A 17194-nucleotide genomic window follows, 5' to 3' on the forward strand; every position below is an offset into this window, starting at 1 on the left:
AAGCTGCACTCAACAATGTTAAAAAAGGAAAGGAGAATGACACTGGACTCATGCTGTCTTTTTTTAACAATTTCATAATAAGTAGGAATGCAGGAAATTAATCTACTGCACTTGGAGATGGTTCTGATGCAAAGATATCATAGCAAGGCTTCTTCTAGTGACAGAAAAGCTTCTGTACTATTGATCAGCTAACAGGCCATTCAGAAGGCATCAGCAGTCAGAGACTGTGCCTCCTGAAAGAGGAGTGCTCTCCTGCTCTCCCTGGGAATGAAGCTGGCAAGAAGAAGGTACTGTGATGACATAGTTGCTCTCATCCCTTGCAAACACTGGGGGGGTATGGGTGAGATACTCCTTGTTCATGTACCAGACTAGCAAACGCCTGTCAGGCTATCAGTATGGATGGTAATGACACTATGAAGTAGGAGCCTGGAAAGCTTGTAATGTCAGAGCTGCTACAGTCTCCAGTATGCTGATAAACAAACTGTCCTCTGTCCATGACTGTACACCTTCTACAGTCTGTTCCTGACAATACTCCAGACACCCTACAGCTGAAGGATCTATAGGAGCAGACACTACAGGGGTGGGAGACTTTGAATGAACTGCTTAGAGTGAGGTCTGGTGCATGCACCCACCAGTTCAACTGCAACATGCAGTCTGTGGAAGTTTTTAAGTGTTGGGTCAGTGGGATATGATACTTGTGAGCACAAGACATTCACTGGAAAACGCTCATGCACAATCTGGGATTAGGAACCATGTAAACAGTTTCTGCCATGGAATCCAATACTCTTAAGACATAATAATATTGTAATAGTGTTATTGAACAATTTGAAGCACAACATTTTGTAAGGGAAAGATCCTGTTTTTAGAGAAAAGAAGTGCTCTATAGGACAGTGTGTCCAAGCAGCATTCCATGATCGTGAGCACTTGAGAGAGCTCCATCTGCAATTTGCACGGTTCACTGTGATTCCCAAAGACTAGAAGAGGCTCAGAAGAGATTCCTTCATTGTACTCAGACTGTTCTTTGCTTCTGAAAAATCACTTTGCGGCTATCGGTTCTTTACACTGTCTTTCACACTGTCTTGTACATCAGTCCAAGTTGATGACAGAGTAGCTGACTGTTAATTTAATATTCATCATGTCTAATGAAATGTGACTTTGTGAATCACTGTGGAATAGGTTCTAGCTTGTGCTAAGTTTATCTGGAAAGGAAAGTAGGAGGCAGGGTTGCAACAGGTAGAATAACAATGTGATGTTAGAAGAAAATTGAATGTTAAAGAAAAATATGCAAGCAGAAATGTTTTTGTTATTAAATATGGCTGAGTAGTTTTTTAAGTAAAGGAAATGATTTTTTTGAAAATGTAAATTATTAGTAATATTTCAAAGGTATGATTTCTTACTTAGTTTTTCATGAGGATGAGAATGAGAATGAAAAATGGCAAAAATGTTGTTTATAAATGAGAAACAATATAAATAAAGGCTTCAGCTTCTGACTTGCAGTTTTTCAGTTTCTACCCTATCGCATCCCAAACTGTATATACCACTCAACTGTCCAGATTTTTGCAGAACATCGAGTTTTGTCTAATATTTTTGGTCTGTTCCTTATAACATTTGTGGTTTTCTGTCAAATCATTGAGGATTGAAGTCATTAAATAATGACGCATATTTGAGTTTCAGATTTTATTTCCTTCAGAAAAAGCATGTCAGCGCAAATTCTGTTATTCTAGCAACTTTACGTTTATAAGAGCAGCTTTTAAAATCTGTCATTTTTTGGGCTTCGTCCCCCATTCTTTTAGTCATTGTCCAGGTCTCTTCTGCTAAGAGATTGGCAGGTATGAATATAGTACTAATGAAACTTTTCTTCTCTCTTCATGGTGTTCCTGTCTGATACAAATAAGTTAAACTTCTGAGTTGCCTTATGAATGGTAACATAGTACCTATAAAATATTCTGTTTAACTGTAACTGCTTTTACTTAATTTCTCCTCTCAAATCTGGGTACTGGATCAGCACGCCATTTGAAGTTAAAAAATACAAATGTAAGTGAGCTTTTTGATAGCATGAAAGCACAGTGCTAATGGGACATTTTGGAATGCCAACTGTAGGGCTCCAGGATGCTTAGGTGATGCTCCTATTTTAATGAAAAAACAACACAGGCTCAGACAAGAATATAAAATGATGGATTAAAAAAGTGGGCTTCAAACATGTAGAGAATGTTAAGAATATCAGAAAATAAGTACAAGACCAACAGGTACTGTGATAAACTGTACACAGAACTGGTGGGTGACAGGATATTTTTCCTCTGGTAGACTCCATAATTCTGAGACCACCCCACCATACCATCAACTAAATAAATCAAGCAAGCAATATGTGGGAAGACATGAATCAGGCAAAATTACCCTTCAATCAGCTATGGTTAACTGACTTCAAAACAACTGCTTTGAACTTGCCTGTCTCTTATTTAGATGATTTCACGGCTATCTGCTACCACTCACAAATCAGAAAATCAAGGTCATGAGGAATTCCAGGTGACACTGGTTTTGTCTGGTTGTAGAGATTCTTTGTTCAGTCAGGGTTCACTGAATTGCTAATTACATGCTCAGATAAAGATTATTTCAATATGCCTGTTGTATACTGATGTGCTATTTTTATAACAGACATGTCAACAATAATTAGATCAGAATGCTATGCCATTAAGAAAGAAATGGGGAGATGTAGCTCAACATGAGAAAAAATGATGTACACAAATGCATAATTACAAGAAACTGAACAGTACAAGAGATTTCATAAACCAAAAATATGTTATGTTACAATGTTAATCCTGTACACCATTTCTTCTGGAGTTCAGATTTTTTTTTTTGTAAGAAGCACCTGACTTTATCTACTGACTCTCAGTATTCAAAAAATAAATATTCTTTTTTTTCTGCCTGGTGTTTAGTGGTTTAAGTTACCTTAAAAACAGGTAATTATACCTCTCTGAACCTCCAGTCTTCTGAGACAGCCACACCAGAACAGTATATTTTGAAGATGAAAACAATGCAGCATTTTGTAGGAAACTCTATGGTTAGGTAGGCAACTGCTGACTTTAAGTAGGTTATACTACTACAAACTTTTTTCCCTTCAAAATCCATAACATGTAACAGTTTGCTGCACACTGATTAACAAGACAGCTGCTGGCCACAGAAGTACTGCAAATGCTTTCCACAACCCATCAGCTTCATTACTTAAAGTATGACACTCAGGGCAAGGTACTTTCTTACAGACAGCCTGCAGTCAAAAGGCTGCAAGATGGCATGCAACACAAATTTAAAAAGAAACTTGGTAAAAAAACAGTAGGCTGTTTTGTAATCTAACCCATGGAAGTCAGTTCATAAAGCAAATATGACTGCAATAAACATGAACTCAGGCCCTACACATCTAAAACGAGTACAGCATCATTTTAAGATTACTAAACAGTAATCTCTAGAATGTGACCCAGACATGCAAATATCTAAATGGAACAAAGAAAAAATGCATTCTGCAAAGAGCCATTTAAATACTTAAATTAAGGATCTCCGATTTTAATTTTCATCAATAATGTTTGCCTTACTTGGGACTAAGATAACAGGACAGATTTATCACACGGGCAGAAGCATAATTAAGTTAAGAGTAGCCATGTGATGAAGTCAATAAGATGTAATGGACTTGCAAATTGATTAGAAAGAATGGTATGCCGCAACTATGAACATCCATTTTACGGCAGCTCTAAAACAAGGGTGGATTTCTAATGTTATAAACCACCTCTTTTTTGATTTGCTGTCAGGCTAATAACTACAGCTATAAAGAAATTATGTATATCAAGCAACGCAGCATTCATGGCAACACCATGGCAATTATAAATGTGTATATACATATACACGAGTAGTGTATTAATAATTCATTGTCTACATTCTTAATATTTAATCAGGCATTTGGATTTATGCTTCTTCTGGAGATTAACAAAGGACATTGTGTTTTAACATGGGGGAGCATGAACAATGAATAAAAACTGTTCAGTTTCACTTTTAATTGCATGATAGGGAACAGTTGTCAACGTCGGTCACCTAGGCTGAACTGTGTGACAATGCAGCTTACTGCAAACAGCCTAAAATAATTACTCATAACTGTCCCAATGCTGATGTAGTTTATTCATTTTTAGCACTACTACATAGTTGTGGTAGTAAACAACTATCTAAAAATAACCAGAATCACTTCAAATTCACTGCTCAAAACAAAGTCTTTGGTTATACATCTTTCCTGCAGCCTATGCAGAACACAAAGATAATGCTACATTCACCTATTACCTGTAATCCTCTGCAGAACAGACATTAACATATACCATTTTTGCACTGTTATGTCACCACATCAGCTAAACATGCAATTTCCTACCAGTTAGTTAAACAGGATTTCAGATACCAATTTATTTTCAATGGAACACCACACTTGTGATTTGAACATGAACACAACAAGCCAATTATTTAAGAAACGATGGGATGAACTTATATTTCATTTATTTCACACATGGTATTCAGAGGTCAGTAATTTTAAAGCAATTCCATTTCAAAACAGTTTCCATATGACTTCTTTATTAATTCCACAGATATAACGCCTTCCTTTTAATCATTACACACTATGCAATCATCACAGTACTCCTAAAAACATTCTCCTCACTTCTGTTGCTTAAATTATCACCTGTGATACTGCTGAACACACTTCCTCAAATAATCAACAAATGTAAAGCCTGTACCATATTACTAGTTAGGCCACACTCATACAAGTCTTTTGCTACACTTTTAAAGAACTACAAATGAAAATTAATTTTTTTGCATCTTTTTCTTGGTGTGAACAATGTAATTTTGCACCGCACTTGTGTGAGAAGATTAAAAAAATGCATCAAATCCGAACCGGCTGGTACTGTACCAACACACACAATTCTGCAAAGTAATGACTTCCCTCACCATTTTTAACTCTGAGTAGTGTGTATCTTTAACCAAGCCATCTATCGACTTTAGAAAATGTGATCAATGCTTCAGTTTTCTTTCTTTCTACATAAACTGCCTTTAGACTATTATGAAAAAAAGCTTTTTACTATTGTGTGGCATCACTTATTTTACACATATGACATCAAAATGTCCACTATAACTAAGCTCACATACATTACACAACTCACAAAACTGTCTACTACTGTCTATTAATTTTTGATCAAAACACACACATTCTTGGAGCAACTAACAACAACAACGCCACTCTGAAAATGTTCAACCAATTAGTTCATGCAGTAAGGTAATAAAATGATTACACGCACACTGTGAGTGTCAGATGATACAGTCATTAAATAACCAAAATATCCACTGATAAATTCACTATACCATTAGATACAGCATTTGTCACTTCTAGGTGTTCTGATAACACATGGTGTACAATGTTTTTTTCAGAGTCAATAAAACCATGTAGGATGAATGCATCTGAATGATTCATACAAGCTCCATGTTTTATGATGGTATAAAAATACAATGAGTTGGGGGGGGGGGGCAGTGACCTACCTAGCAAAATCAGTGGAAGATGAGTTGCAGAATTCCTGAGAGTAGGACAACAACAAAAAATGGCAGTTCAGATAGCAAAATATACAAAGCAACACAAAGGCTGTCCCAGCATACCGGTCTACACTTGTCTCTCTAACCAGGGGTGCCCCAATACTTTCTCCACTACTGAACAGATTCATTATGTGCTAAGACATTATATTTGTATCTGCAAGGCAAGTGAAAGACCACTGGGCTCTCTCCACCCTCAGTGTACTGAAAAGTCCATTAATTCACAATGGTGAAGGCCACATTAGACCCAAACAATTTTAGACCCATCAGCCTAATCACTATTCTACTGAAAATCATGAAAGCACTCATAATAGGGTTAATCCAACAATGAGGTAAGGTTAGATATGGAACAGTATAGATTCTTAATGGGGAATTTCGCCTTCTGAATTTTGCAGAATTTTTTGAAGAGGTAGACAGCATGCTTAGATGAATGACTGATGCTCACACTGACCATGTTAAAACTTTTGCAGTAACTTCACATAAGAAAATAAAATCATTATGTTGTAATAGGTTGTAAGCTTGATAAATAAACCTATGAACCTATAATTTATTGCAAAGCCTACAAATGCAGTACTTGTGCACTAGAAAATGTTTTACTTCTGTACTTTCTACACAAACACATTAAACATGCACACAGCATGAAATGCATATTGATACTTAGCTTTACTAGTGAATTCGAACACTGAATAAGTAAACACACTTTCCACCAAGTATCCTTCTGTAAGCCAGTAATTTAAGCAAAAAGACTTAAGATTTATCCTCATTTACTAACCCTAGGAGAAGCATGCCTCATACAACACTACCTCCCACGTTGATCAGCTTTAACATAACTTTTGGGAATACATTACTGCTATTAATTTACGTGGGTTGGTGTTTTACTTCAGTTTTAAACCTTATATAATAATTCATAGATGATGACATGAACTAAGTGTTAAAATATCTAAGATGCTACGACTGATGAGTGACAGCTTCATGGAGCAGATGGATGAAGCCCTGACTACAGCCCTTGTTCAACTTGTGGTCTGGGCACCAGGAGAAGCTGGCCAGAGAGGTATGGGAGTGAGCAGCCAATGGTATTTCATTCACCATGGCAGAAACAGTTGAAACAGATCCCACTAAAATGGTGCCATGTGTACTCCATCAAGATGAGACAGAAGTATAAGCTCAGCCAAAGACGGCAGTATACTCCAGATGGGCACAATGAAAGATGCAGAGGTGGAAATCCACTACGGATTTGACACATCAATTCAGTGCACTCTGCCTGCCAGCCAAGGGCAGGAGTTAGGAAGAGAAATGAAAAAAACAGATGTAGATGACAATGTACAGGTGTCGGAGTCTCATCCTCAATACCTGGACGTAATAATATTCAACCTGGAATCTACGGAGTGACAATAATATTAGGTGCAAATGTCATTAAGGATAAGGGAACAAGTGGATTAGTAAGATGCAAGGAAAAGCTTGACACTTGATGGTCAAAGGGTAGTAGGAGTCAGAAAAAAAAAGGCCTCACTTAAACAAGAAATGTGCATAACTTTGCTACTAAAGGTTACATGCAGCATCTTCATACTAATATGAAAGGAAATATTACAGTCAGGACTACTGTTAACCTTTTAATCTGAATAATTTGGCATACAATCTTTTTATTTTATCGGCTTTGGGGAGCATAACATTTACTATATTAAATATCAGTAGTTTCTCTAATTACCAGAATGCTGGCAATGATTTTGTATCATCCTATCTGACACATCTGTCGAGTCCATTTTTTGTAACTAACATTTTATTATTGTATGAACCAGGTGTGCAAGTGAGTACAAGCACCCATCAGAGAGAGAGAGAGGCAGTAGAGTATGATGGGAAGAAGAACACCTTTTAGTTGAAAATGCCCAAACATGTTTCAAATGTGCACAGTTTTATATACAGTAGAGAGTCGATTATCCAAAATAAGAAGTTATGTACCTACCATAACGTTCCATGTTAGTTGTCTTCTCTCGCCTTCTTTCTTGCTTGATGGGTTCGGAGCCGATCCTCGGCTCACTCGCACTTGCTAAGCTCGAGAGTCACTTTTACCAGCTCGAGGCAGCCCCATATCCCATGATGCAATGCGGTAAGTACCCAGATCTCGTTTGATGACAAAGGGCAATAGCACCAAGCATAAATACTTCCCAAAGGAAGAAAGAAAGCCTACAGGATGAAAGAAGGACCAGTTCTGAATGGTCTTCAGCATAACAATCTCTTGTAGAAAGGTCTGTCCAGGCCTGGGGAAGGAGGGAGGGTCAAGAAAGAAGGCGAGAGAAGACAACTAACATGGAACGCGTTATGGTAGGTACATAACTTCTTAATGTTAAGTTGTCAATCTCCCCTTCATTCTAGCTTGATGGTTGATCCTCCCTAGCACCTCTATCCTGGGTGGCTCAACGGAACAGACTCTTGAGGACTGTAGAGCCAAAACTGGCTCTGTCCCTGGAGGCCAAGTCCAATTTGTAATGGGAAACAAAAGTATGAGGAGTGGCCCAAGTGGCGCTGCACAAATAGTGTCTAAAGGAAGTCTAGCTTGAAAGGCTGTAGAAGTAGCTAAGCTCCTAGTTGAATGTGCTTTAGGTTTTGAGCACAGCTGTTTTCCCCTGAGCAGATAAATTTCAGAGATGACAGAAGAAAGCCATCTAGATAAAGTCACTTTAGAGACAGGAAGGCCTTTCCTGTTATCCGCATAGGAAACAAAGAGTTGATCGGATTTCCTAAATTGTTTAGTTCTGTCCAAATAATATCTGAGTTGGCGGTGGACATCAAGATAATGTAATTTTGTTCCGATCTGTTTGAATAGTTTGGAAAAATACAGGAGATCAACGGATTGATTCAAATTAGCCTTTGAGGCGACCTTAGGCAAAAAGGTCGGATTAGTTCTCAATGATACTCTGTCCTTGTGAAAGACCAAATAGGGGGGTCGAACCGAAAGAGCATGAAGTTCAGACACCCTCCTGGCCGATGTAATAGCTACTAGGAATAATGTTTTCCAAGAAAGAAATTTTAGGGAGCAAGAAACAGCTGGCTCGAAGGGGAAGAATCAAGGATGTCAGCACTAAATTTAGATCCCATTGAGGAGGAGGATTCCTGATTGGAGGCTTTAGCAGGAAAATTCCTTTCAAGAAGGCTTTACAAAGCCTATGGGACATGATATTGTGATCTGCGATCCCGACATGAAAGTTCGAGATAGCAGCCAGTTGAACTCTAACTGTGGAAGAAGAGGAGCCTGCATGAAAAATCTCCGCTAAGAAGTCCAAAACTGCCTGAACTGGGGCAGTGAAGGGATCGATATTCTTGGCTTTAGCCCAATAAGAGAAACGTTTCCATTTGCTTGTATAAATCCTCCTGGTAGAGGATTTTAAAGAAGCTACTATGATGTCTCTAACAGGGTTAGAGATCGAAGGAAGTGGAGCAACCATGCTGAGAGGTTGAGAGAAGGGATAGACCGGTGCAGCTGACCGGATTGGTGAACCAGAAGATCTGGCACTGGGTCCAGATGCCATGGCTGCACCAAAAGGTGACGATGGAGGAACGGAAACCAAATTTGTCGAGGCCAATAAGGAGCAATGAGAATCATTTTGGCTCTCAAAACGGTAGCTTTCTGGATAACCTGAGGGATTAGAGGAAAAGGAGGAAAAGCATAAAGAAGTCCCTGGGGCCAATCCTGGGTCAGAGCGTCTCTGGGGAGATGGCCTGACAGAGGGAAGAGAGAGAAGAAGTCTGGGCATTTGCTGTTTTGGGGAGTAGCAAAAAGATCGCAACATGGGCGACCCCATTCCAGAAAAATCTCCTCCACTATAGATTGCTTGAGAGACCACTCGTGAGGCATGAGAATAGCTCTGCTCAATCTGTCCGCTAAAATGTTGGTTTTCCCAGGGATGTGCGTTGCTACCAGAAACCGATGAGAGGAGATCGCCCATTGCCACAGTCTGAGCGCTTCTCGACACAAGGGGTAGGACTTGGTTCCGCCCTGTTTGTTGATATACCAAACTACAGACATGTTGTCTGTGTGGACTGCAATTGTCCCTACAGGAAGAGAGTCGTTGAGGGCTTGCAACGTTAAAAGCACTGCTCTCATCTCTAGGACATTTATGTGCAGGTGGTACTCGAACGGTTGCCATGTCCCATGAACCATCCTGTCCTGATAATGCCCCCCCCCCCCACCCGATCAGGGAGGCATCCGTGGTGACAGTGGCTACCGGGGATGGGGGTACAAAGTGTCTGCCTTGGTGAATCTGGGGAGAAGTGATCCACCAAGCAAGATGATTTTTGCAAATCTGTGTCACCAGAATGTGGTGACGCATTGGAAGTTGGTAAGACCACTGAGTGAACAACATCCACTGAAGAAGGCGCATGTAGAAGCGAGCCAGGGGAAGAAGAGTAATGGCCGCAGCCATGAGACCTAATACTTTTAGAACCATTCTGGCCTGTACCTTCTTGTTGGCTAGAATGATCCTGACATGACTTTGAATGTCTGAAACTCTTTGGTCTGTAAGGGTAGCTGACATCCGAACAGTGTTTAAGTTTGCGCCTATGAAAGTAATAGACTGGCAGGGCAATAAGGATGACTTTTCGAAGTTGATCGAGATGCCCAAATGAGAACAAAGATTTATTGTGTAATCCCTGGCTTGAACAAGCTGATGCCTGGTGGTGGCTGACAGGAGCCAGTCGTCGAGATACGGAAACACCTGGAATCCTTGACGTCTCAGGTGAGCCGTGACCACTGCCATGCATTTGGTGAACACCCTGGGGCTGTGGTGAGACCAAAGGGCAGGGCTCTGAACTGGAAATGACTGGACCCCAGCCGAAGCGGAGAAATCTCCTGGAGCGTCTGTGAATTTTTATGTGATAGTACGCATCCTGAAGATCTATTGAGCACATCCAGTTGTCCTTCTGCAAGAAGGGTAGAATCGACTGAAGAGTGACCATTCGAATCTTGTCTTCCTCACAGACTTGTTGAGTCTGCTGAGATCCAATATTGGTCTCCAGTCTCCTGTCTTTTGGGGACCAAAAGAACCTTGAGTAGATTCCGGCTCTGAATGGTCTGTTATAACTGGCTCAATGCCTCTTTTTTGCAGTAGTTTTGAGACTTCCAACTCTGCAATTTCCCTTAGACCGGTGGTACGTCTGGGAGGGAATTTGAGGGATAGAAAGGACTTTCCTCGAAAGGAATTATGTAACCCTCGGATATGATCGACTGTACCCATCTGTCTTGAGTGAGAGAACGCCAGGCTTCTGGGTACAGTGATAGTCTTCCCCCGACTGCCTCCAAGGAGGGACAGCCGGGCAACATCTCAGGGATGCTGAAAGGGCTTGTCAGAGAGAGACTCTCTGTTTCCCTGGTTTTGTGGACCCCTCTGCCTCTAGAGCGGCGTCTGTTGTTGTTACCCCCTCTGCCTCTAGGGGTAAACTGACCACGTGAATCCGGCGTGACTCCTTGGGATTTGCGGAACCACATTTTGCCACCCTTCTGTCCTTTGGGATAAGGTCTAGAAGGGGTGGAAAAACAGACTCCTGACAGAAAGAGTTTTGCCGTCCTGCTCACACCTGGTCAACGTTTCCTTCACTTGAGGGCCAAACAAAGCTGACCCATCAAAGGGAGAGTTTGTGAAGGACGCCTTAAAGGGATCTGCAAAATTACATAGTCGCATCCAGGCTTGGCGTCTAAGAGCCACACCTGTACCTGCGGCCCTACATGCTCCATCAGCAGCATATGATATAAGCCGCATGGAGGAGTTTGCAATGGAGTTAAGGGTTCCTAGCTGCGAAGCAATTTTTCCTGAGCCCCGCAGCTGTAGGATCCTGCACAACTTCACCTAGCTCCTTAAGGATATCCCTTTGGAGTCTGGTGAAGTGACAAAGATAGTTCAGCGAGCATAGCAAAGGTCGCTGAAGAAAACATCTGCTTACCATATCTATCCATGGTCCTAGAGTCCTTATTAGGGGGATGGACAGGTGCGGAGGGATCTGCAAGTTCCTTCTTGGTGGCAGCCGCCAGCACCATGGCATCAGCGGGGACACCTTTTGTAAGGAATTGCTTGTCCGAAGGGCAGTAATAAATTTAGAAGGCCTCCTAGGGACAGGCTCTACAGAGTCAGGAGCAGTCCACGCCTTTCGAGCAATAACCTGCATAGGGGGTCGAAAGGCGGAGACACCCAGGAGGTGGAGGGCCGAGATCCAAACGCCTCCAGGTATACTGACTCATCCTCAGAGGGATTGTTGGTGGGCCAGTTTCCCCTCTGTCTAAGGAGTTCTAGGATGTCTGAGAAGGAGACATCCTCAGAGGGGATCTTGGGGATCCCTCTGACTCATCTAAGTCAGTATCCGAGTGATAGACTCGGGAGTCTACGTGTTTCCTCTTACAAGTCCTCTTCCGCGGAGGATCACCCGACAAATCAGGAGAATCCTCAGAAGAGGGGGATATTCCCAGTGGGGAAACCTGAGGCAGAGGATCTCTGGGTCCGGGAGCAAGAGAAGTGGCAGAGATGTCAACAGGCACTATAGAGGGTGGAGCTAAGGGAACAGACTGCTGGCTGAGTCCAGAGGCCAGCACACTCTTCATCACCTCGAAGGCTCCCCTCCCAGGGAGGTCCGTGAGAACCCGCTCCGAAGAGCTAGGAACTCCAGGACCCACTGAAAAGGAAGGCTCCGAGGCAGATGTCGGAGCCGAGCTCACCAAGGCTGAGGCTCCAAGGGGAAGAGCGGGGTCGGACAAGGGTCCGATGCCACTCACCCCCTCGGAGGAGACCAGGAAGCCCGCCACCGAATCCCTCTAAGGAAGGTCTCGAAGAGGAGATAAGAGTAGAGGCTGAAGGAGCAGAAGGGGGTATCTGTCCCTCAGCCGTAGCAGAAACAATTCCCGAAGACTCCAACTCCAAACTCTGGGGTAGAGTCGAAGGAGGAACTGCAATGGGGTGTGGACTAATAGTAGTCTGCTGAGACGGACTATGTAGCATTTGGGCCAGTGCCTGTGACTTTAGTAGTCTACTGACCACTCTCTCCAAATCATGGTCAGAAAGCCTGGATGACCTTGAAGATCGGCTCCAATGGCTCCGCTCCGAGAGGAGAGGCGAAGCCGAAAGTATCGGCTCCAAGGAAGGGGACCTAGACCTCTTCCTCGAAGGAACCATCGGAGCCGATGAAACTACTGAAACTGTCGGAGCCGACAACTTATCGGCACCGACAGGTAGCTTCGATGTATCGGCTCCGGCCATAAATGTAAGGGTGTCGGAGCCGACACCGATGCCTGGGCCACATGGCGGTCGGAACCGATCGGAGCCGACACCGAAGTGGTCGTACCAGAGTCGACACCGATAGCCATCGGTGCCGAAGGTTTAGGTAACCCAGAATCGGCTCCAGCCGGAGCCGATCTCGACTCTGAATGAGTCGGAGCCGAGGCCACAGGCTTGGACACAGAAGCCTGGGCCTTGGAAGACTTAGAATTCTTAGATGGGGCCGACTTAGCCGGAGAGCCCTCCGGCTTAAGAAGGCCCCTCAAAATCAATTTATTTCTTCTTTCCTGCAGGACTCTCTGGCTAAAAGAATGACATATAGCACAGGAGTCCTGCAGGTGAAGAGGCCCCAGACAGTACAGGCAAGAAGTGTGACCGTCTGTCAGAGACATCTTCTGACAGCACGAGTCACACTTCTTAAAGCCTGAGACCCTTTCTTTAGACATGGTGTAAAACACACACACACACACCAGTCCAAGAAATTAAATTAAATATACCAAAAGGTATCACTAACAGACACACACACACACCCTAACAGGGGGGGGATGGGATGGGTTTTAGTCTGACTAAAAGTTTTGAGGAGACAGGGAAATTTTCTGTCAGAAAGGAATTAAAACTAAGTTAAAACTAATAATTTAAGGTTTTTTTGTAAAAAGGGGCTAAAATAGTAAAGTAATAATTCACTTACCAGGAGCTGGCAAAAGGAGGACCTCATCAGCGAAGCGGCAAACGAGATCTGGGTACTTACCGCCTTGCATCATGGGATATGGGGCTGCCTTGAGCTGGTAAAAGTGACTCTCGAGCTTAGCAAGTGCCGAGTCGGAGCCGAGGATCGGCTCCGAACCCATCAAGCAAGAATGAAGGCGAGATTGACAACTTAACATCGTCAGTTAACTGAACCAGCCTTCCAAAGTTTTCGAGTAGGAAAAATATCATAAAGTCTGAATATATAAACATCATATGTATTCGCATGAGCATGTTTTTTGAGCTTGTAGTAAGATCGTGTGTGAAAAATATTCTTTATTGTCCACTGAAATCGCTGCATGGTTGAAAAGTGCATTCCTGCATGCAGAAGAAAAACAAGATTTTAGAAGTTTTTGATCCTGTTCAATTATATGTTTGATTATCCAAACTACCCTAGGTCCAAATTAGTTCTGTTAATCAACTCTCGACTGTACTTCATAAATTTGCCAATGCTACAATGTATAAGTATTGGTTTCCAACATGTTCTCCTTGTTTATGAGACAGACAGCACTATGTAAATCTTCCTTGTTGACTGTTCTAACAGTGCATTATACTGAAAACAGAACTATAAATATACCTGAACAGATTTCTGGGGACAGGGGGGTGAGGAATTTCTATAAGCATTGGCAAAAGTGATGCAACAGCAACTATCCTATCTATGGTATTCAAAACTACGAGCTCTGATATACAAACTACCTCATCCAGATGGGAGGGGCTCAGTACTGCAGAAACATTGTTTTGAGTCACAAAATAAATGATAGCTAGGAAAGTATCAGTGAATGAAACAATATGCAGTGCAAGGAGCACAGTGATTATGCTCTAATATTGTGAAAAAGACAAAGCAGTTAAGCTCTTCTGTAGAGTGAGAACCAATCATACCTCTCAACGTTTTAATGCAAGAAATCTCAACAAAGCCTGACAAAATGGGGGGACATAGGCCCAAAACTAGGGACATATTTTAAATGTTGCTCTTATAAACTTAGAAAGTTGCTAGAATAACAAGATTTGTGTTACCATACATTTTCTGAAGAACATGAAGTCTGAAACTCAAATGATGATTATTTATTGACTTTAATCCTTATAATCATCCCAGTGATTTGTCAAAAAACAGTTTTTATGAGGAACAGACCAAAAATGAGGCAAAAATCTGAACATTCTGTGGAATTCTGTACAGTTGAGAGGTACAGACCCAATCATAACACCTGTTAAGCACTCCTACCTAAGCTGCTAAGAATGGATATCATTGCAAGCAGTAAAATCTGCCAGTACTGGCCAGCAAATAACAATGGCAGAATTAAAAACAGCTTTCTTTCTACCTGCTGCCTGTGCCAGTAATCCGTCTGTACAAAATTATTTTCATTGAATATATTAGTGATTGCATGAGTTAAATAATTCTGTTTCAAATAAAAGCTAGTTATTTGCACTTGTTTGGTGCTTACACACTGCAGTGATAAAGCAAAACTAACACAGGTAGTTCTGAAAAAAAAAATTGCAAAGTCACTGCTGATGGCACAACGCTGACATATTCCGAATGCCACTCATCAGCATTTACTTGAATGGACCAGTCTGCCAGTAGCAGAGGCCATCCTTAAGGATGCACTGGTATAGCTTTGGCAAACTCTGTATGAGCCACCCTCTGCAGCAATGATCTGTCACATCTAGTTGCTTCTTTGTCTAGGCATACGCACAAAATATGACAAGGCTACAGAGAACCTTCTTAGATGTTCTGAAATAATTCAGAATCATGACCTTACTGTTTTAGGAACTATGATCTCAGCTTAGAGGGTATTACTTTATTCTCGCAACAAATCTAGCGTTGTTAAATAGCAGTCAATTCACTTCTACGACTGGAGTGCGGATTAAACTCTTTGCCATGTATCTCGATTCCAGTATGTAATTATCTATTCTTAAACCTTACCAAAAAAGTATAACGAGTACTTCTTCCTATAATAAGATGAGGTTGTGGAGGATAGGCTTCACTATTGCAATGAATGTCAGGACTATGCTGACTGCACTCTTGTGTTTTAGCCAGGGTCACAACAACTAAAAAGCCTGAACTGAGATCCCAGGCTTAGTGGTCCACACAACATCTGTAATGGTAAAATCAAAAAGATGATGCTGCAGAACTACGAAGGTGGTTGAAGACTGTAACAAAACCAGTACCTTTACTTTCCTTACTAATGGGCTCTGAATTTTTGCCAAGTCAGATAATTATGATTGCTGCTGGCATAACTATTTCATAAGGATAACAGGAAGTCACTCATAGGTTTCTGATTTGTAAACCATCATCCAAGAAACCCTTCCAAACTCTATGGTGACAGCCCAATGACTAATGGATATGGCAGACACCACTAACAAAAGCGCATACTGTCAGATGTACTTCAATGCTTGTTTACTTCACAAATTATGAAACAAGGTAAAATTCACCAGTGGGAAGAAATTTACAAATATGTGTATCTGTAAGCCACTCCCATAAAAAAAATTCTACAGTCTGAAAAAATTATTTTGATCACTTTCTACCACCAAAACGTTTTAATATTACTTCTTAAATCATATTACTATGGCATCAAATTTCCTGAGGATCCTTTGTACCTATCCTACACAAGAAGGGGACAGAAAATATGTTAGAAATCTAGGCAGTTGTACTATACACTTGTATAGCATTAAAATACTAATACTTAGCCAAAAGGTTATGAGTATCAAGTGGTACACATTCTTCTAGAAATCAGTCAAAATAAACACCTTACGGAGGCTAAAGTACATCTTGAGAATCTCTGCAATATACAGAGAATTTGGACCAATACTGATATGTCACACAGTGTCTCACTGGACCATTCTATCTGCACAAGATAAAGAAAAAATATATATCTATTTTCAAGAATTTATGTGTTTGGATGAAAAGTAAAATTCACAGCAGAAAACTGCTTGCGATTTTACTTAAGTGACATCATCCTTTCACAGACTACCACCGAGTGAAAATTCAAGTTTTTTTTAGTACATCCTACGCCTACCATTACATCACTCATGCACAAATGTCCCAAGAATAGGATGTGCAATGGGGCAAAGCAATAGCTTTGATAACCACTTCTGACAGTAACATTGTCCCCCACTAGCTGTGCCTCTCACAGGCATCTCTGCATCTCTGATCTCCACAGGGGATTATGTGGTTTACCACTTAAATTATGATACAGTCTATTAATACTTGCCTTTGAGAGAGGCAAGCATTTTCAGCCTCTTCATTCTTCATCCTTTCCTGTCAGCATACAGAGACCATTAATTAAATCCTGGCTGCCCAAGCCATAGCCACCAGTTAATCCCTCACCAGAAAGTGGTGTACACTTATGCAGATAAAGCAAGTAGCAACCTCACTTTGCAGCCTACCAAGTGCCAGCACCCATTTTTGCAAAAACAGCATTTCCCTCCAAACTACCACCTTAGGTCACGCATAACTCACTAACTCAGCTGGAGAATAGACTTTTGTGCCACTGGCACACCCTGCTATATGGCATCTTTTAATACAGTTCCATACATCTTATCCTTCCTATGGCTTTGCAAAAAACTGAAACATGAACCTACTTTATAAAAACTCCAAT

The sequence above is a fragment of the Protopterus annectens genome, chromosome 3.part1, assembly GCF_019279795.1.
Source record: "Protopterus annectens isolate FY-2018-M chromosome 3.part1, PAN1.0, whole genome shotgun sequence".
In the NCBI taxonomy this organism is placed as follows: Eukaryota; Metazoa; Chordata; order Ceratodontiformes; family Protopteridae; genus Protopterus; species Protopterus annectens.